Below are 6,679 nucleotides of genomic sequence, written 5' to 3' on the forward strand. Positions count from 1 at the left end.
ACTGAGTCCAGATGGTTAATTCCAAATATACAATTTTTTTCACCATTAAAAAGAGAGAGAGAGAGAGAGAGAGAACCCAACATGCAGGATTGAAAATATATATAGTATTTTTTCAATCCTGCATGTTGGGTTCTCTCTTTCTTTCTTTTTTTTTTTTTTTTTGTGACAGCTGGCCAGAGGACTGACTATATATTTTAGGGATGTGTTCATATGTAAGACTATAAAGAAAATCAAGGGAGTGAGAAAACAAAGTTCAGCTCACCAGAGTGGGATGTAATTGGGGAGGGATTCTATGGTATTGGTGACGTTGTGCTTTTAAGGCATATGTATGTTAGTTATATCATTCTTTATTCTTTGTACATGTTACTAGCATTCTTTTACATGTTTGAAATCACTCTTCATAAGTTGCAAAATGCACTGTGGCAGATCCTTGGTGCCCATGGACAGTCTTGCTTCTCCAATTCTGTAAATGTCCCAGCTCATCTGTCAACCCAATGACAGGGTTGCAAAGACACACCCTGTAATCAACCAGAATGTTGGCTCCACAGTCTGTCTATCCCTGTTCCCACCCCGCCCACCTAGGCAGGGGGCCCTTGCTGCCCATCCAACACACATACACCAACCAGACGCAGATCCTTGCTCACACTTGTCACCCCCAGAACACATTTCTGCTTCCCCACAAATATTCATATCCTAGCCTTCCATCAGTGGCAGCCAGAGCTCCCTTGCAAATATGGTGGGTAGCCAGAGTTCCCCTGTGGTCTGTCCTCATGGGGTAACCCTTGTTTATCCCAGAAAAGATGAGAGATTGAGGGTGTGGTCTCAATGTGGGCAGGTGTAACCCAGCCCAGCCAGGGGTCTTCTGCTGTGTGGGGTGGGATGCAGGGGAGGAAGGCGGGGGGTGGATGATGGATCATCACAGACTGAAGCCGCCCAGGAGTGGAGTGTAAGTCCAGGAAGTGAGGCAGCCAAGGACAAAAGATTGATTGCAAGGAGATGAGTGGAGGCCCTGTTGGGGAGTAGAGCATCTGAGGAAAAGGGGACTAGTAGACCCCAAAAGGAGTATCCCAGCAGGGAGAGGAGCGAGCCACCCTGCTCCCAGAGATGGATAGACTGGACACTCAACTCTGCAGGCCTCCTCCAAAGGAGCCAAGTCCACAGATCTCAGCTTGCTTGGCTTCTGGGACAGGGTGGAGAACAAGTGGGGATGGGGCTATCACTCTCTCGCCATGTGCTTCGGGGCAAGCCACTTCCCCAACTGTAAAATGGGAGCTTGGACTAAACAACTTGGGAGGTCCTTTCATCAGGCATGCTGTGATTCCAAGTAGGTGGTTTCTTGGAATACAAGATTTCCTGGCCTGGGGCTGGGCTGTGACCTGTATGGAGGAGGCCCTGATTTCTCTGTCTCTCTTCAACCTCTAAAGTTGCTAGGGACCTAGGAAGAAATGAAGTTGTTAAGGAAAGTGTAAGACATGAAATGTGTTACCTCAACCATGAATGGGGGTGGGGTGGTGAAATGTTTTAGAATTGGTACCAGGAATGGGGTGCATGGTAAGGCCAGTGAATTCCATGAGTGTGAGCGCTTCCCTGCTCTTCCTTTGTTGTGAAATGAGTTCTTTGACCAGACACCAGGCTGTGCAGATGCCATAAAAATGGATGAGTCATTCCATGAGTCCACGGATGATGGTGCTGGCAGAAAGATGAAGTGGGGGGAAGGCAAATCCACACCCAGAATATGTTTCTGTTCCAGTGAGCATGAACCTGTGCCCCTCTGTTGAGGAAGAAGGCCAGTGTAATCAAGCTGCCACCAGGTGGCAGGCTGGTCCCTGGGGAATGGGGCCACGTTTGGGCCCAGTGTTGGTCTCTGTTGTTTTGAACAAAAAAGGGCCTGGAGGAAGGCAATGCCTACCTCGCAAGAACACACCACGGTCAGGGGCTTCAGACCCAGTGGAACAAGAGAGGGCTAGGCTGGGGGACTGGAGGGTGGTTTTAGAATTCAGAGGTCCCTGAGATTCCTTCATCTTACAGGCATGAGCCCCAGGACATAAAACAAATTGTCTCAGAAAATCTTAAACTGTCCCTAGTTCCATTGCCACCTCCCTGCACTCACCCAGACACCCAGAGAGGGTTGACAACTCACCTAAGATCACACAGGGCAGATGCAGAGTAGCAGCAATGTGACTGTGGTATGGGGGGAGAGGAGGGGCTGGAAAGGAGAGGGGGCCTGCTCCTTCTCTGGGTCCAGCCCTCAGAGGTCAGGGTGAATGTTGGGTCATGCCCACAAATGGATGTCAAGGACCTACTGGGTTCCAGGCACTGGGTATGGAGCAGTGACCACGGAGCAATGGCTCCCGCCCTTGAGAACAGCAAACCATAACCACAGACACAAGCAAGATCATTTCAGGCCACAGTCTGCGCCACATGAAGGAGATAAAATAGCATTAGAGAGGGGCTGGGGACTGCTTCAGCCTCAGTACCAGAGGCACGAAGGCCTCTCTGAGAAGTGGTATATAGGTTGACACCTGAATGGCAAGAATAGGGGGAGGAAACAGGAAGTGCAAGTAAAAACAGCCAATAAATTCACCATGGTCAAGGCACTGTTCAAGGTCCTTGTTATGAATTAGCTCATTTAATCTCATCACAGCATGAGGTAGTAAGGTTATCATTGCAGTTTTATGGATGTGAAATTGAGGCATAGAGATCAAGTAACTTTGCTGGGTGATAGAACCAGGACCTGACCCCAAGCAGTCTGGCTCCAGTGCCATGGGCTCACTCCTATGCCAACCTGCTTCTTAAGGTCACTGGCGTGGAATGAACTAGCTGGCTGTAGAATCTGGATGCTATCTTAGATGCAGGGGTGGGGGCAGAAATGGCAGCCCACCCTTCCTAAGAGAAGTCTCCAGGCTCGTGCAGCTAGTGCCAGAGCCACTGCGGGGTCTCCAGCCACCTCCCGCCCTCCCTTCCTCTCTGGGGGAGTCCTAGGGCTCCAGATCCCTGCCCCCAACCTCTCAGTTCACAGCTAACTGGGCCACCTCATCCCCTTTAGGGATTTGACTTTCCGAGACAATTGGAGACGGGTGAGAAACAGCTTAGGGATTAGACAATGATACCCAGGAAGGTAAGGGACTTAATCAGGGGGGTTCAGGTGTGGGAAGTGGGGCGGGGAGAGGATTTGCGTCTTCACAAAGCCGGGGTGGACTGCGGAAGTGAGGAGGAAGTGGGGATCCTGGGGAGGAGCTGGACGGACTCGGTTTCTCACGTTCTGTTGTGCCTTCAGAAATAACACGTAATAGTGATAACAATCCCTCACATTGGTTTGCCCAATGCTTTTCGAGCCATTATTTCTCACGGAATTCTCACAGTGGCCCTGGGAAAGAGGCAAGGATTATTTTTCTCCCCAGGTCACAGCCCCCCAGAGAAGGAAGGCGACCTGAGGCAGCTGTGGCCTCACATGGCAGGGCTGGGAGGTGGAGAGGAGGCGCGAGGCAGGGCCTCTCTGCTGGCTGCTTGTGCGCACAAGGGCTTTCCAGAGAGTTCCTGCTGCCTTGGCCCCCTGGAAGTACAGTGTCCCACAATTATTTGTTGAAGGGTTTATAAGCCCGTTCTTTCCAACTCTCAAATCACTGTACCAATCTCTGCGCCACCGTTGTCTCACTGGCACCACAAAACCTGAGGTCAGGGCACCCAGGGGACCTCTGATCTCCAGATCAACACCCTCATATTAAGTGGGGAGGCAACTCAGACCCAGAGGGTATGGGCCAGCAGCCCCGAGGAGACCCCATTCATGCTTTTATGCTGAATAGTCACTGCAGCACCTTAACTCAAGAATGTGGCATAGGCTGGCAGGTTAGCTCAGTTGGTTAGAGCATGGTGTTATAACACCAAGGTCAATGCTTTGGATCCCCATACCGACCAGCCACCAAAACAAACAAAACAAAACAAGAACATGGTATAGAGCCCAGGCTCTGGACTCACAGCCCAGGGTTCCTTCCTGTGCCCAGAGCTTCCTCCCCAAAGAATCTAAGCCCCAGAATCCTAACCCCCAAAACATGCCTCCTCCTCAAGCAAGGTTTGCTCAGAACAACACACCCGTCACAGAAGGTTCTACCTCCAGCCTGCCTGATGTGGGAGGCTGGGTTCTTCCTGTTGGGCCAGGCTGTTCCCTGATAGTCGCCACTACAATACAAAGTACTGTAGTCCATGTCAAGATCAGCAGAGAAAGGCTTCTGGTTGGCAGAGGTCACATTGCATTGGGTAGATCATAGAGAGGTTCCTGGAAACAGCATTTGTTGGAGGCCTTGAAGGCTGGAGAGGATCTGGCAGGAAGAAACAGGAGAGAGCAGCAACTCTGACAGAGGCAGGAGGGCAGAGGTGTGTCTGAGGGACAGCAGGGAGTATCTCAGACTGAAACAAAAGTGTGTGGAGGGGGAGAGTAGCAGCCCAGGCCATAAGGGATGTTGAGATGAGAGCAGATAGGCCTTAAATGCAAGTCAGTGGGACTGGGCTGACTCCTGAAGGAACTGGGGAGCCATTGTAGATTCTTGAGCAGGAGTGCAACACACCTAGCAGGGAGGGAGAATTGTAAGGCAGGGGTTGGGGATAGAGAAAAAGTGGGGGTGGGAAGGAAGGACTCTCTTTCAGTAACCAGCTAGGAGGAATTTGCGAGGCTATTTATCTAGGATTTATATTATCAGATTAAGTAGCTGTTTCACAGTGGCTGGAGACAGGTAAGTCTCAGTGGAGGAAGAAGGGGAAGGAGGCAGCCACAATCTGGGAGCGGCAGACTCAGGAGAGTTTTTTACTTAGGCTCTTTGGTAATTCCAGATGGAGGGATGGGGTTTTCCCCGCTGGGCGAATGTGTTCTTTGTGCTTTCCCGGGCAGCCTCTGCAGGCAGTCCACACCTTGGCCTGACAGCAGTTGGGAGACTTTGGCCTAGAAACCAGAGACTTGGGTTCAAGTCCCAACTCTGCATACGCTCGCATGTGACCGCCTCTTTCCCTCAGGTTCCTCAATAAATCACCTGACCCGCCTACCTTACAGTATTGTCCTGCCCTTAAGTGAGAAGCTAGATCTGAAAGTACCTTGTAAATTGTAAAGTGCTGGAACAACATAAGGGGCTGTTCTTCTATTTTCCTTTGAGTAGGCTCTACCCTGTAAAGAACATCCTGCCCCTGGAAGGGTCTTAAATAAAGATCTTAGCCATATATCCAATATGGAAGGCAGTCATGCCCTGCCCCAAGCCAGAAGCCGATGAGTCTTTAACTAGGGCAAGACTGCTGGGACAGCCTGAAAACTCTTTGCAGAGGTGGGGGCTGGGGGCCTTCCAGTCACAGGACCGGACCCTCGACTGTCACTCTGCACCCTGCAGCCACAGACTCCTGGGCCTAGCTCTGCATTTATTTCAGGCAGCAAAGGCAGAGCATGACTGAGCACATTCCATGTCCCAGGCACTGGGCACTTTACATCTGTCATTATCACTAATGGCCCGGGGTAAGCTATGCCGTCTTTGGGCCTCAGTTTCCCCAGCTGTTAAATGAGGTGAGCTGCATGATCCCTGAATGATCTATGTTTACCTCTCCCTCCCAGGGCTCTGCCAGCACCTGGCTCTGTATTGGAGCATTTCTTGCATTCATTTGTTCAGCATACATTTATTAACAATCCCTTTGTGCAGGAGGCTGTGCTGGAAGCAGTGGGCTTGTGAGTATTTAGAAGTGAATAAAATAGGGCCCTGATCTCAAAGATCTCAGGCTGGTAGGGCTGATGCTACTAAGCAGGGCCACATCAAGGCTCTGAGGGTCCTCCCTGACTACTCCTCTCTCTACCTCTCTGATTGTAGCCACACTTCCCACCAACCACCAAAACTTTGCTCATGCCAAAGTGTTGTTACTTCCTGACAACACAGAGAATGAATGAGCCTCCCTTCCATGTCTCTTCCACACCACATGTTAAGGTCCAGACCAAATGCCACTTCCCCCTTGAAGCCTTCTCGGATTCTTCCAACTCAAAGCAAATTCTCTCCCTTTTAAGCTCCCAGATGCTTGCTGCCTCTCTTTGGGACATTTATCTTGCTCTTGTATTCTAGCTGACAGTGCCCATTTCTTATTTTTGGAAGGGTAGGCTGGTGTTGGATGCATTTCTGGGTCCCAGAACAGTGCCTGTGGCCTGGCTCACAGTAGAAAGAATGGCTCAAGGTGCTACCATGGAGGCAGGATTAAAGTGGCAGGGGATGCAGGCAGAAGGGAAAGGCTGTTAAGCTCCGAAAAGAGGAAATGGCTTCACTGAAGGGACAGAGACTGGGGTCTGGACAGTCAGGTGGCACAGGCTGGAGAGGAGGCTGCTGGGCTGCATCTGCTGGAGCATCCATCCTGTAAGTCACACTTGCAGCTACATGGGAACCCACAGCTCTGGCCCCTGGGCAAGAGCCAGGGAAGCAGATAAGCTGAGAGCAGGCCTGCTTTCCCTGGGCCATTGCTTTCACAGTGGCTTCCTCCATGTCTATCCTCCATCCACACCCAGAGGCTGAAGCCTAGCCAGAGAGGTAGCAAAGGGGGGCTGCGCAGGAGACTCAGAAGTGGTTACAAGATGTGACCCCTGTGCTAAGCTCTGCACTAAGTGAATTATGTATTAGCTCACTTTAGCTTCCTGCTGACTTGAAGTCCAGATTTCACCCACATTTGG

Source organism: Cynocephalus volans, chromosome 2 (genome assembly GCF_027409185.1).
Source record: "Cynocephalus volans isolate mCynVol1 chromosome 2, mCynVol1.pri, whole genome shotgun sequence".
NCBI lineage: Eukaryota > Metazoa > Chordata > Mammalia > Dermoptera > Cynocephalidae > Cynocephalus > Cynocephalus volans.